A 14,273-nucleotide genomic window follows, 5' to 3' on the forward strand; every position below is an offset into this window, starting at 1 on the left:
AGAAGTAACAAATAGTTATAAATTATAAAATGACCAATTATATTTATACAATATGTAATTTGAGAAATAAATAAAATACAGTATAAATATAATTGGTCAAATTACATATTGTATAAATATAGTTGGTCATTTTATAATGTATAACTAGTTGTTACTTTTGGCTCTCAAAAAAAATTTCAAGTTTTAACTCCTATGCTATCTTGGAGGGCTATATTTTATATTAATTTTTTTTTTAATATCAAAAGTCCCGGTAATAGTTTTTTTTATGCTAATAAGTCAAAGGATAATTTTAATGAATTTTTAGAAATCGTTTAATATTCGGTTTTAAATTCATAAGTTTATAAAAATGTAGATTTTCTGAAATTTGAACTAAAACACAAAAGTTGGATTTCTATTCTTATTCGTTTTGATTTTTTTGATATTTTATTTAAATCTAAATGAGGCACTTCCTTATTGACATTTATATTTTAAAATTAATATAGAATAAATAAATAATTAACTTTAAAGTAGTAAATGTCAATAATCTGATAGAAGTAATAATCGAATCAAGCTGATTCGATTTACACTATTTCATACTAATTCGAATAAAACTGATTCGATTTAGTACTATAGTGTATAATTCGAATTTAACCAATTCAATTTACACTTCAAACAATATTACCATGTAATTGAAATCAACGTATTTCGATTTACTACTATATTATATAATTTGAATTCATTTAAATCGATTTATATAAAAGTATAGTTTGAGATATTCATGTAACATTTTTCTATTTAGATAATTTATATAATATTGATATTGGTTTGGTTTATATATGTGTTTTATCCAAATTTTTATTTAATTTTTGAAAAATATACATGAGAATTAGATTAGATTAAGTGATTAATTTTATTGTCTAATCCTTAAATATCATATATCACAAAAATGTAAAAGTGATGATTTTTATCTTATACTACAGGTCAGTAAAAGTTAACAGAAAGTTTAACTTTGTTAATATTTAAATATATCTTTAATTAGAGAAAAATTAAACATTAAATCTTTAAAAAATTAAATTAAATTATGTGTGTTTAAAGACCACTTTAAATATTAATCTCTAAAAATATTAAGAAATCACATATATAATATGTACATATTTTTTAAAAGATATATACGATTCATATAAAACTGAGTTAAAGGTGTAAAGTCTAATTTTTTTTCTTTAAATATGATATTGTTGAGCTAAATTATGAAGAGACATTTAACTTTTAGTACATGAAAATAACAAGCAATTAGCTAATAACTATGTTATGCTAACACGATATGCACAAGGTAAGACCAAAAGAGCCACCGTTTCTACTCAAAAATGATGGAGTATCGCATAGTTGGACTATCAACAATTCATTTGAGAGGAATTGGAATCATTTTGGTACTTACAATGAGGTCCAAAGATTGGTCTTTAGTCGATAGTGTAGAGAAAAAATGTGTAATTACTAATTAGCTACAATTTTTTTGGTACATGTTATTTGGGCTTTGTTATTTGGTTTGGTCCGAATATTTTGTGATCCATAAGATATGATAACAATGTTATATACCAACAAAAACTAATATGGACCTAAAGAAGCAGAAGAAGAAGAAAAAGAATAACAATCATAACAATAAATTACCGAAAAAAAAAAACAATCATAACAATAATAACCATCCTTGTGAAGGAGACACCTCCAACGGGTCTCCAATTTTTGTCAAAATTTTTTAAAACTAATTCAAAATGACCTCCCAATTACTCCTCTTCTCATCCACCCATATTTTTACTCAATTATATACCCAATGAAAAATATATCCAAATTATATATCCTATGAAAAATTAGTAGTGCGCATAGGGTCGAATGAAATCGGATTTGTAACAGCCCAGACCACCCGCTAGTACGATATTGTCCGCTTTGGCACACAAGGCCTCACGGTTTTGCCTTTGACGATAGGGATGCTAGCCAAAACCCCCCACACTCACTCGTCAAAACGCGTCATGCTAGGGAGAGGTATCCACACCCTTATAAGGCATGCTTCGTTCCCCTCCCCAACCGATGTGGGCCTTACAGTCCACCCCCTAAGGGAGCCCAGCGCCCTCGCTGGCACATCGATCCGGGTTCTGGCTCTGATACCATCTGTAACAGCCCAGACCACCCGCTAGCACGATATTGTCCGCTTTGGCACACAAGGCCTCACGGTTTTGCCTTTGACGATAGGGATGCTAGCCAAAACCCCCCACACTCACTCGTCAAAACGCGTCATGCTAGGGAGAGGTATCCACACCCTTATAAGGCATGCTTCGTTCCCCGATCATCCCTATCGTCAAAGGCAAAACCGTGAGGCCTTGTGTGCCAAAGCGGATAATATTGTGCTAGCGGGTGGTCTGGGCTGTTACAGATGGTATGGTGGAGATGCGGGGTATAAGAAGTAATGTAACACCCTAAGTTTTATACTATCGTGGGGGTCTTTAAAATAAGGTGCCACACTTGATTAAGCAAAGAAATGACTAAATCGTTACGCAAGGAAGGAGTAAATGCGCGTAGAGCGGAAAATGGGTAGCACTAAAACGTTGGAATTTTAATAAAAATGAAATAGCATCTTAACCGTGAGTATGAAATACTTATAGTAAACTAAAACAAGAAAGGAAACTAATACGTCCTAAACTAATCTCGTCGAAGAGGCTCCCATACTTGCATCCTATCCCATCCTTGATCAGGACTCTTCAGTTATTTATGAATCGAGGTACCAGGGGTCTCCCTCCAACACCCTTTCGCGCAGTGAAGACCCGGTTCCGTTGTGTGGGATGAACCAAAACTCGACGGGGTGCCGAAATGGGGGAGTAGGGCACGTATTCCACCTTTGGGCTTCCACAATGGTTCAACTTCTCCTCTGGGTCCTCCTCCATGGTGTCTTCCTTCTGGCCAGGGTTGTCAGATTTCTCTTCTTCGGTCTCGGGGTCGGACTCAAGGTGTACCACCTTGGATGACCGCTTCCTAGATGTTGAAGCGTCCCTATCTAGGAAGGTTATGACGGGCAGCTGGGGTTCTTCTTCCACGAGTTCTCGACCTAAGTAGATAGTTTGAAGCACGGTAGTAGTGGTCGCAACTACCCACGCGTGCTTCGAGGGGTCATACTCAGAAGTTACCCTCGAGGAGGCACTGCGTCGTCTCTATCCGCTGTGCCATGTTCCTCTGGAGATAGTATGGGAAAAGAAAGGGAGTGAGAACCTAACGTCTCAGTAGGAGTGCTATGTAACACCTCCATATCCATCTCCAGCCCACGTGCGGGATTTTAAAAACAAGCGTATAACAGGGCATGTAATATGCATCTTTTTTTTTTGTAAAACATGTGTGTAAAAGAAAGGGGAAACATATAGGAAAATAGAAGGATAACATCAACATAATCATAATTAAATCTAAGGAAAATATAGAACTCAAGCTTTCATTCGTGCCTTCTTTCTTTCTTAATTTATAACTTATATGGAGGGTATTGAGCTCAAACCGGTATAAGTGGGAGTCCCCTTCCCTTACCGAAGGTTCTTATCCCAAACGTTTTGGCGATCACCTTCCCTTACCGAAGGATCATCTCGATCGATCACCTTCCCTTACCGAAGGATCATATCGATATCTTGTCTTTGGGGGTCACCTTCCCTTACCGAAGGATCATTCCCTCAGTTTAATTTACAATCAAGGTTATTTAGACATACACAAGAATGGAGTCATATAAAAAGATATCTTATTATATAAAATTGATGGGATAGTTCCCTTCCCTTACCGAAGGTTCTTATCCCAAACGTTTTTCGATCACCTTCCCTTACCGAAGGATCATCTCGATTATCTTGTCTTTGGGGGTCACCTTCCCTTACCGAAGGATCATTCCCTCAGTTCTTTAACAAGTACGGTTATTTAGGCATATACAAGAATGAACCATGCGAGAGGAGAGGCATATATCATGATAAAATAAGCATGTTTGAATAAGATTTTATACGAAAGTAGGTACTCTCGTCCCTAGAGGGGTATAAAATAGATGTACATTATAAAAAAATAGGATATTAATTAGCTGAATAAAACAATTATAAGAAAACATATACTTTTGACCCTAAGAGGATATTAATGATATAATGTGAAAAGTATAATCTAAGTGCATATAGTAAGAAAGTGAATGTTTGAAATACTTGGATTAGATATTAAAAAGTATGTACCCTTGATCTTTAAAATAAAGGAGCAATAATGATATAAGGGGTCATTTAGTTGCATATAATAAAATAGGGTTCCTTGAACAAGATATAAAAAGGAGCATGTACTCTCGATATTAAAGGAATAATAATAATGTAACGGTAGCAAAGGTCATGTAAGGGCACATAGTAAAATTAGGGAATGTTAACTAATTTAATAAAATGTTATAAAGGGGCATGTACTCTCAACATAAAAGGAATAATAATAAGGTAACGGTATCAAAGGTCATATAAGGGCACATAGTAAAATTAGGGAATGTTAAATAATTTAATAAAACGTTATAAAGGGGCATGTACTCTCAACATAAAAGGAATAATAATAAGGTAATGGTATCAAAGGTCACGTAAGGACACATAGTAAAATTAGGGAATGTTAAATAATTTAATAAAATGTTATAAAGGGGCATGTACTCTTAACATAAAAGGAATAATAATAAGGTAACGTTATCAAAGGTCATGTAAGGGCACATAGTAAAATTAGGGAATGTTAAATAATTTAATAAAATGTTATAAAGGGACATGTACTCTTAACATAAAAAGAATAATGATTAAAGGGTCATGTAAATGCACATAGAAAAGATATGGGATACATATTAATGGATTTCAAGAGGGTATAATTGACAAAATAGATAATCATGCTCAATGTAGATGCAAAGAATAATTCACGTCATAAAATACATGAAAGGTGATAGCCATGCATGGATGGAAGAAAACAAAATAAAACATACTACATGCCGACATAAGTAAGAAAGGCATAATTCCCTACCTTCTTTTCTAACGCTTCTTTGAGCTTGCCTCTTGTGTTTGCCCACAGAATGTTATTTCTTTGTAGAGAGAGAAGGGAGAGGATAAGTGTTTGAGAGAAGTGATTTTCTACCTATGGGTGCTCCCCTATTTATATACATTTGGGAATGGGGTGGTTGGGATATTTTAAATTTCAAACTGAGGGTGGTTACCAGGTTCCTATCCAAAATTTCAAAATTCTAAACTTATCTCCTAACTGATTTTCAAACTTTAAATTTAATTTTGTTTCTAGAAGGGGCGGTTGTTACATTATCACCCCCATAAGAAAAGAATTTGTCCCCAAATTCCATGTCTGAACTTGGTCGATAAGGGTCGTTTAACTAACTTAGGGGTCCTACTGAAATTTCCTTACTGTTGGGGAGAAAAGGAGATTCTCACCACGATTGTTACCTGTAAATAAGGCCGGGAGCTTCTGTCTCATGTCTGCCTCTTTTTTCCATGTGTAGTCTCTGGAATTGCCGCTACCCCATGCCACCTTTACCAGTCGTATCGTCTTGCTCCTTAGTTGCTTCGTACTTCTGTCTACAATCTCTATGGCTGGTAGTTCAAAAGTCAGGTCGTCCTTGAGTGTTACATCCTCTTGCTGCAACACATGGCTTGGATCGTGCTGGTATTTTCGGAGTTGGAACACATGGAACACGTCATGTAGTCTTGATAGATTTGGTGGTAGGGCAAGATGGTATGCCGACTTTCCTATACGCCGGAGGATTTGGAATGGACCCAGGTACCGGGGGCTTAGTTTTTGTACCTTAAGAGCCCTCCCTACCCCGGTGGTGGGGTGATTTTTAGGAATACGTGATCGCCTTCCTGAAATTCGAGGGGTTTCCTTCGTTGACCTGCATAACTCTTTTGTCGACTTTGGGCGGTGCGCATTCTTTCTCTTATCCTCTCGATATCTTCCGTGGTCGGTCTTACTAACTCCGGTCCTAAGTAGCCTTTCTCTTCTGGTCCGTACCAGCATAAAGGAGATTGGCATCTTTGCCCGTACAGTGCCTCATATGGTGCTATCCCAATGCTACCATGGTAACTGTTGTTATAAGAAAACTCGATCAGTGGTAGGTGACTCTCCCACTTTCCTGGTCTGTCTAGGACACAAGCTCGTAACATGTCTTCCAACGTCTGGATGGTCCTTTCCGTTTGTCCATCTGTTTGCGGGGTGGTATGACGTGCTTAGGCACAATTTCGTCCCGCATGCCTTCTGCAATGCGTTCCAAAACCTCGAGGTGAATCTTGGGTCTCTATCCGAGACTATGGTCGTTGGTACCCCATGTAACCTCACGATCTCTCTGATATATAGCGTGGCTAGTCTTTCCAATGAGTCGGTCGCCTTAACTGGTAGAAAATGGGCAGTCTTTGTAAGCCGGTCCACGATGACCCATATAGCGTCACGCCCTGCTTGAGTACGGGGTAGTCCCATGACGAAATCCATCGATATGTCTTCCCATTTCCACTTCGGGATGCCAAGGGGTTGCAATACCCCTGATGGTTTCTGATGTTCGATTTTTACCTTCTGACAAACCAGGCATTTATTCACGATCGTGGCTAAATCCTTTTTCATCCCTGGCCACCAGAACATCTTCTTCAAATCATGGTACATCTTCGTCATGCCAGGATGAATGGTAAAATCTCCTTTGTGGGCTTCTTCCGCAATCTTGCTTTGAAGGTCTCCTTCCCTTGGGACACAGATTCAACCTTGGTATCTCCATACCTTGTCCTCTCCTTCGGTGAAGCCCTTCAATCTTCCTTCTTTGACAAAGCGCAGGGTTTCTTGAAAGTTGGGGTCGAAACTCTATGCCTTAGTTATTTGTTCTTTGAATTGACTTGCCACTGTTAGGTGGTTCAGACGTATGCCTTTTGGAGCGAGGGTGACTTGTAAGTTCATGTCTCTGAAATTCCTTATCAACTCTGCCTCTTTTATCATCAGCCATGATGCCTTGAGTACCTTCCGACTCAGAGCGTCAGCCACCAAGTTAGCCTTTCCTGGGTGGTAATTTAGAACAAAGTCATAATCTTTAAGAAACTCCATCCACCTCCTTTGTCGCATGTTGAGTTCCTTCTGGTCGAACAGGTACTTTAAGCTCTTATGATCGGAGAATACTTGAAACCCTAACTCCGTACAAATGATGCCTCCATGTCTTCAGCGCAAATACTATCGCGGCTAGTTCGAGGTCGTGAGTTGGATAGTTGGCTTCGTGGGTCTTCAGTTGTCTTGACGCATACGCCACTACCTTTTTGTATTGCATTAGTACGCAACCCAATCCTTGTCCTGAGGCGTCGCAGTAAACTTCGAAGGCCATGTCGGGGTTAGGTAAGGCTAGTACTGGGGCGGATGTCAAGCGACACTTTAACTCTTGGAAGCTTCTTTCGCAGTCTGGCGTCCAAGCAAACGGGGTATCCTTCCTGGTTAAACGGGTTAACGGCAGGGCTAGTTGAGAAAACCCTCTTATGAACCTTCTATAGTAGCCCGCCAATCCTAAAAAAACTCCTTATTTCTGTGACTGACGTCGGTCTTTCCCAGTTTAGTACCGAGTCTATCTTACTGGGATCCACTGATATTCCGTCGCTGGAAACCATGTGTCCAAGAAATTGTACCTCCTTCATCCAAAACTTATACTTGGATAGTTTTGCGTACAACTTTTTCTCTCGAAGGGTTCCCAGTATTACACGCAAGTGCTCCCTGTGTTCTTCTTCTGTCTTGGAGAAAATCAAAATATCATCTATGAATACCATCACGAAACTGTCGAGGTAAGGTCAAAAAATTCTATTCATGTAGTCCATAAAGATGGCGGGGGCATTGATCAACCCAAAAGACATTACTGTGAACTCGTAGTGTCCGTATCTCGTTCAAAATGCTGTCTTTGGAATGTCTTCCTCTCTTACCCTTATTTGATGATACTCTGATCTCAGGTCGGTTTTTGAGAACACTGTTGCACCTTGTAGTTGGTCCATTAAGTCATCTATTCTTGGGAGGGGATACTTGTTCTTCACCGTGATTTTGTTGAGTTGCCTATAGTCCACGCAGAGACGCATGCTGCCGTCCTTTTTCTTCACAAACAATACTGGAGCTCCCCAGGGAGAGACGCTTGGTCTGATGCATCCTTTTTGCAGCAGCTCCTCTTAGTTGGTTCTTCAGTTCAGTGAGCTCCACTGGAGCCATTCGGTAAGGGGCTCTGGAGATTGGCCCTGTCCCAGGTATCAATTCTATGGAGAACTCAACCTCTCGGGTTGGGGGAAACGAGGGTATATCTTCGGGAAAGACATCTGAAAAGTCGTGTACTACTGGTATCTCACAGAACTCCTGATGGGAGTCTTCTTTTACCGAATTTAGCAAGGCATATTCTTGCCTCGTACTGGTGTCTTCGGAGGATCTTGGAAGGTCTCGTGTGTCTCGTATGGATTGAGAAGGGAAGATGACTTTTCTCTCAAAACAATCTAACAAGACTCGGTTTTCGTTGAGCCAGTCCATTCCTAGGATGATGTCTAATCCTACTAAAAGGAGGCACACTAGGTTAGCAAGGTATGATCTACCTGAAATGAGGATGCACACCCTCTGACAGACCTGCTGAGGGCAAAGACTCGTCCTTGACGTTGGGGTGCATCGGCAGAGGGTGGGGGAACTGCTGGACATTTCCTTTTTATGGATAACCATAGGAAGAGGCTTCATTAGTCATATCTCCTAGGATCGACTTTGCTCTGATACCAATAATGTAACACCCTAAGTTTTATACTATCGTGGGGGTCTTTAAAATAAGGTGCCACACTTGATTAAGCAAAGAAATGACTAAATCGTTACGCAAGGAAGGAGTAAATGCGCGTAGAGCGGAAAATGGGTAGCACTAAAACGTTGGAATTTTAATAAAAATGAAATAGCATCTTAACCGTGAGTATGAAATACTTATAGTAAACTAAAACAAGAAAGGAAACTAATACGTCCTAAACTAATCTCGTCGAAGAGGCTCCCATACTTGCATCCTATCCCATCCTTGATCAGGACTCTTCAGTTATTTATGAATCGAGGTACCAGGGGTCTCCCTCCAACACCCTTTCGCGCAGTGAAGACCCGGTTCCGTTGTGTGGGATGAACCAAAACTCGACGGGGTGCCGAAATGGGGGAGTAGGGCACGTATTCCACCTTTGGGCTTCCACAATGGTTCAACTTCTCCTCTGGGTCCTCCTCCATGGTGTCTTCCTTCTGGCCAGGGTTGTCAGATTTCTCTTCTTCGGTCTCGGGGTCGGACTCAAGGTGTACCACCTTGGATGACCGCTTCCTAGATGTTGAAGCGTCCCTATCTAGGAAGGTTATGACGGGCAGCTGGGGTTCTTCTTCCACGAGTTCTCGACCTAAGTAGATAGTTTGAAGCACGGTAGTAGTGGTCGCAACTACCCACGCGTGCTTCGAGGGGTCATACTCAGAAGTTACCCTCGAGGAGGCACTGCGTCGTCTCTATCCGCTGTGCCATGTTCCTCTGGAGATAGTATGGGAAAAGAAAGGGAGTGAGAACCTAACGTCTCAGTAGGAGTGCTATGTAACACCTCCATATCCATCTCCAGCCCACGTGCGGGATTTTAAAAACAAGCGTATAACATGGCATGTAATATGCATCTTTTTTTTTTGTAAAACATGTGTGTAAAAGAAAGGGGAAACATATAGGAAAATAGAAGGATAACATCAACATAATCATAATTAAATCTAAGGAAAATATAGAACTCAAGCTTTCATTCGTGCCTTCTTTCTTTCTTAATTTATAACTTATATGGAGGGTATTGAGCTCAAACCGGTATAAGTGGGAGTCCCCTTCCCTTACCGAAGGTTCTTATCCCAAACGTTTTGGCGATCACCTTCCCTTACCGAAGGATCATCTCGATCGATCACCTTCCCTTACCGAAGGATCATATCGATATCTTGTCTTTGGGGGTCACCTTCCCTTACCGAAGGATCATTCCCTCAGTTTAATTTACAATCAAGGTTATTTAGACATACACAAGAATGGAGTCATATAAAAAGATATCTTATTATATAAAATTGATGGGATAGTCCCCTTCCCTTACCGAAGGTTCTTATCCCAAACGTTTTTCGATCACCTTCCCTTACCGAAGGATCATCTCGATTATCTTGTCTTTGGGGGTCACCTTCCCTTACCGAAGGATCATTCCCTCAGTTCTTTAACAAGTACGGTTATTTAGGCATATACAAGAATGAACCATGCGAGAGGAGAGGCATATATCATGATAAAATAAGCATGTTTGAATAAGATTTTATACGAAAGTAGGTACTCTCGTCCCTAGAGGGGTATAAAATAGATGTACATTATAAAAAAATAGGATATTAATTAGCTGAATAAAACAATTATAAGAAAACATATACTTTTGACCCTAAGAGGATATTAATGATATAATGTGAAAAGTATAATCTAAGTGCATATAGTAAGAAAGTGAATGTTTGAAATACTTGGATTAGATATTAAAAAGTATGTACCCTTGATCTTTAAAATAAAGGAGCAATAATGATATAAGGGGTCATTTAGTTGCATATAATAAAATAGGGTTCCTTGAACAAGATATAAAAAGGAGCATGTACTCTCGATATTAAAGGAATAATAATAATGTAACGGTAGCAAAGGTCATGTAAGGGCACATAGTAAAATTAGGGAATGTTAACTAATTTAATAAAATGTTATAAAGGGGCATGTACTCTCAACATAAAAGGAATAATAATAAGGTAACGATATCAAAGGTCATATAAGGGCACATAGTAAAATTAGGGAATGTTAAATAATTTAATAAAACGTTATAAAGGGGCATGTACTCTCAACATAAAAGGAATAATAATAAGGTAATGGTATCAAAGGTCACGTAAGGACACATAGTAAAATTAGGGAATGTTAAATAATTTAATAAAATGTTATAAAGGGGCATGTACTCTTAACATAAAAGGAATAATAATAAGGTAACGGTATCAAAGGTCATGTAAGGGCACATAGTAAAATTAGGGAATGTTAAATAATTTAATAAAATGTTATAAAGGGACATGTACTCTTAACATAAAAGGAATAGTGATTAAAGGGTCATGTAAATGCACATAGAAAAGATATGGGATACATATTAATGGATTTCAAGAGGGTATAATTGACAAAATAGATAATCATGCTCAATGTAGATGCAAAGAATAATTCACGTCATAAAATACATGAAAGGTGATAGCCATGCATGGATGGAAGAAAATAAAATAAAACATACTACATGCCGACATAAGTAAGAAAGGCATAATTCCCTACCTTCTTTTCTAACGCTTCATTGAGCTTGCCTCTTGTGTTTGCCCACAGAATGTTATTTCTTTGTAGAGAGAGAAGGGAGAGGATAAGTGTTTGAGAGAAGTGATTTTCTATCTATGGGTGCTCCCCTATTTATATACATTTGGGAATGGGGTGGTTGGGATATTTTAAATTTCAAACTGAGGGTGGTTACCAGGTTCCTATCCAAAATTTCAAAATTCTAAACTTATCTCCTAACTGATTTTCAAACTTTAAATTTAATTTTGTTTCTAGAAGGGGCGGTTGTTACAGGATTCGTCTTGATCCAACTTGACTCTAAATAATGACTAGATTTATTTTTGAAATTCTTATCCAATTTTAGACCCGGTGAAATCACACTACCGAATCTGAATCAAGTGAAGTTTGAATCGTAATAAATTTTATGTCAAAAATTATAATGCACTTATTTATAAAGAAAAAAAAACATACTTGTATATCGAGAAATTGATATCCACATTTGAACTTGAATTTTTTCATAAATTCTAATTTTATTCTTCTTTGATTTATTTCCTAATTCAACAAATATGATTAAAAACAGAATAATAAGCTTATAATGAATATAACATAATATTAGAATTAATTTAAAGTTCTCCTACGATGCACATGGGTCGGATGAAACTGAATTCGCTTTGATCCGGATCCGACCCTAAATAATAACTTATTCTATTTTTTAAATTCTTACCCGATCCGAAACTGGGTGAAATCACACCAAATTAATTCTAAAATATTTGGATCCAAATTTTCATTCAACTTCTACATATTTCAAAAATAGACAAGATATAAATATCGCTCGCACAACAATTTTTTAGGTTTGAATTTCTTATTTCATTGCATGTGTTTATCGAAAAATAAAATATTTAAATTAAAAAATAAAAAAAATCACTAAAGTTATTTAAAATATTCCCATTAAAAGTTTTTTAACATGAGTAAGTTTGTTGTTATCAAATTAAAATATATCATTCATTTGACTTATATCTATTTAAATTTTAAATTAAAAAATTTTATATTTACAATAATTTGATTCATTTTAGATTATTTCAAAAATAATTACATTCACTCTAAACTTTAAATCTAAATCACTAAACCATAAATTTTAAACTATAAATCGTAAATCGTAAATTTTTAGGCACAAACCTTAACTCTAAACACTAAACCTTTTTATAATCACCAACCTTCTACCCTAAATCCTAAACCATACACCTTAAACACTAAACCCTCACCATAAATTATAAAACCTAACTAATAAATCATAAACCCTCAAATTTAAACCCTAATCAATAACCCTAACACAACTAATTACTAAACCCCCTACAACTAATATTCACCGCCTAAATCGTATATCATAAATCGTAAATCCTAAAACCTAAAGCCTAAAACCTAAAACGTAAATCCTTATGTATCGATCTTTTCCCCTAAACTACAAAAAACTACTCATTTATTTAACTAAAAACTTTTACGTTATTATACTTTCATTCTTGCATTTTAAATAAATCTAAAACATTCACAAATCCCTTTTTATAACTTTCCAGCTTATTCATTTCCAACATTGAAGGCACTACATCATTCTAAAATACAATACTACAATTTTATTATTTTAGAGCCCACTTAAACAAGTATCAGGAGTTCGAATCCCACTTTGTGTATGTAGCAATCCATTGGCCAGTAACAAACCCTTAAATATAGATCAGTACTGCGACGTATTAGTTTTTGACCTATTGGAGTGGAAAATACCGTGAGAAATCATCAAAAGATTAACATTGTCATATTATATTCGGTACTAATAAATATAACTTACATTACTTTTATACTAAAATATCTATTTGGGTGTAAACCAAAACACTAAATACATTGTTTTTTTTAATATCACACAATACTTTTTTTTTTGGTAAACCACTAAACATATTTATTCTGTTTTTTTCTCAATTCTAATTTTTTGCCGAGAGTCAAATCTTGTTGATTAACAAAATTTTAGAACAACTCATTCCAGCCTTCAAAAACAAATAATTCAGTATTTTCTTTCACTTTGAATAACTCAACAAATAGCCTACCGTTACAAAAAATGGTTACTCCATCATTTTTGAAACGGCCAACTTTTTACTTATCATCATTAACGCATAATTATCCTCCTCTACTTAACATCTATTTTTTGTTATTTCTGCCAAGTATTTTTAAGAAATATAATTGGTGTTGTTAAGCATGAATTAGGATCTTTATGAGTAGTTTCATAATCTATTTCGCATGAATAAGTAGCTGTTGAAGTTTTCTTTGTCAGTAGAGAGTAGTCAGGGTAGAGTCTTGAGTTTAAAGAAGCATTTTAGCAAGTTATGAGTCAAAATATATGTTGCTTATTTCAGGTGTATTGAGTACGTAATATATAATTGGCAAATGCAAGTGTATCAATCTTGGAATGTGATGAGATGATCGTTAATTATTTTTCAACGGACATATAACATACCTGATTGGATGGAAATGAGTTTTCAAGTGATATAATGCTTTTTTTTTTTAAGCTCACCCAAACAAATCCTATCTCAATAGCTGAAAAATATACCATCTTCGAAACTCATATATTGCTACAAACCTTAGATACCTTCCTTCTTCTTTTTGTTGTTTGAAATTTTGTTCTACAATGTTTTAAAGGAAGAATAAAGATTATTCAAATGAATAACTTAAATTAGAATCACCACTAATAAGTACTTTTGAATGTAGTCCTCATGCATTGACATTCTATAACTATCCTCAGTGTTAAAAGCTTATATTAATTCTCTTTTATTTATAACTAAGATTCAAGGTACCACAATTTCATTTTCAACACTTGAAACTACCGTCTTATACAATAACATGAATAATTGCTGCGAAACTTCATTTGTTGTTTGAGATGTGAGAGAGAACAAATTATAAAAGTTCAATTTATTTTATTTTT

General features: G+C 36.4%; 1 pseudogene; it reads right to left on the reverse strand.

The window, feature by feature from the left end:
• The window catches only part of LOC148566495 (protein DETOXIFICATION 16-like), a 32,981-nt pseudogene that overhangs the window by 13,464 nt on the left and 5,244 nt on the right, over positions 1 to 14,273 (reverse strand).

The sequence above is a fragment of the Arachis ipaensis genome, chromosome B4 (assembly GCF_059453495.1).
Source record: "Arachis ipaensis isolate K30076 ecotype BB chromosome B4, ASM5945349v1, whole genome shotgun sequence".
NCBI lineage: Eukaryota > Viridiplantae > Streptophyta > Magnoliopsida > Fabales > Fabaceae > Arachis > Arachis ipaensis.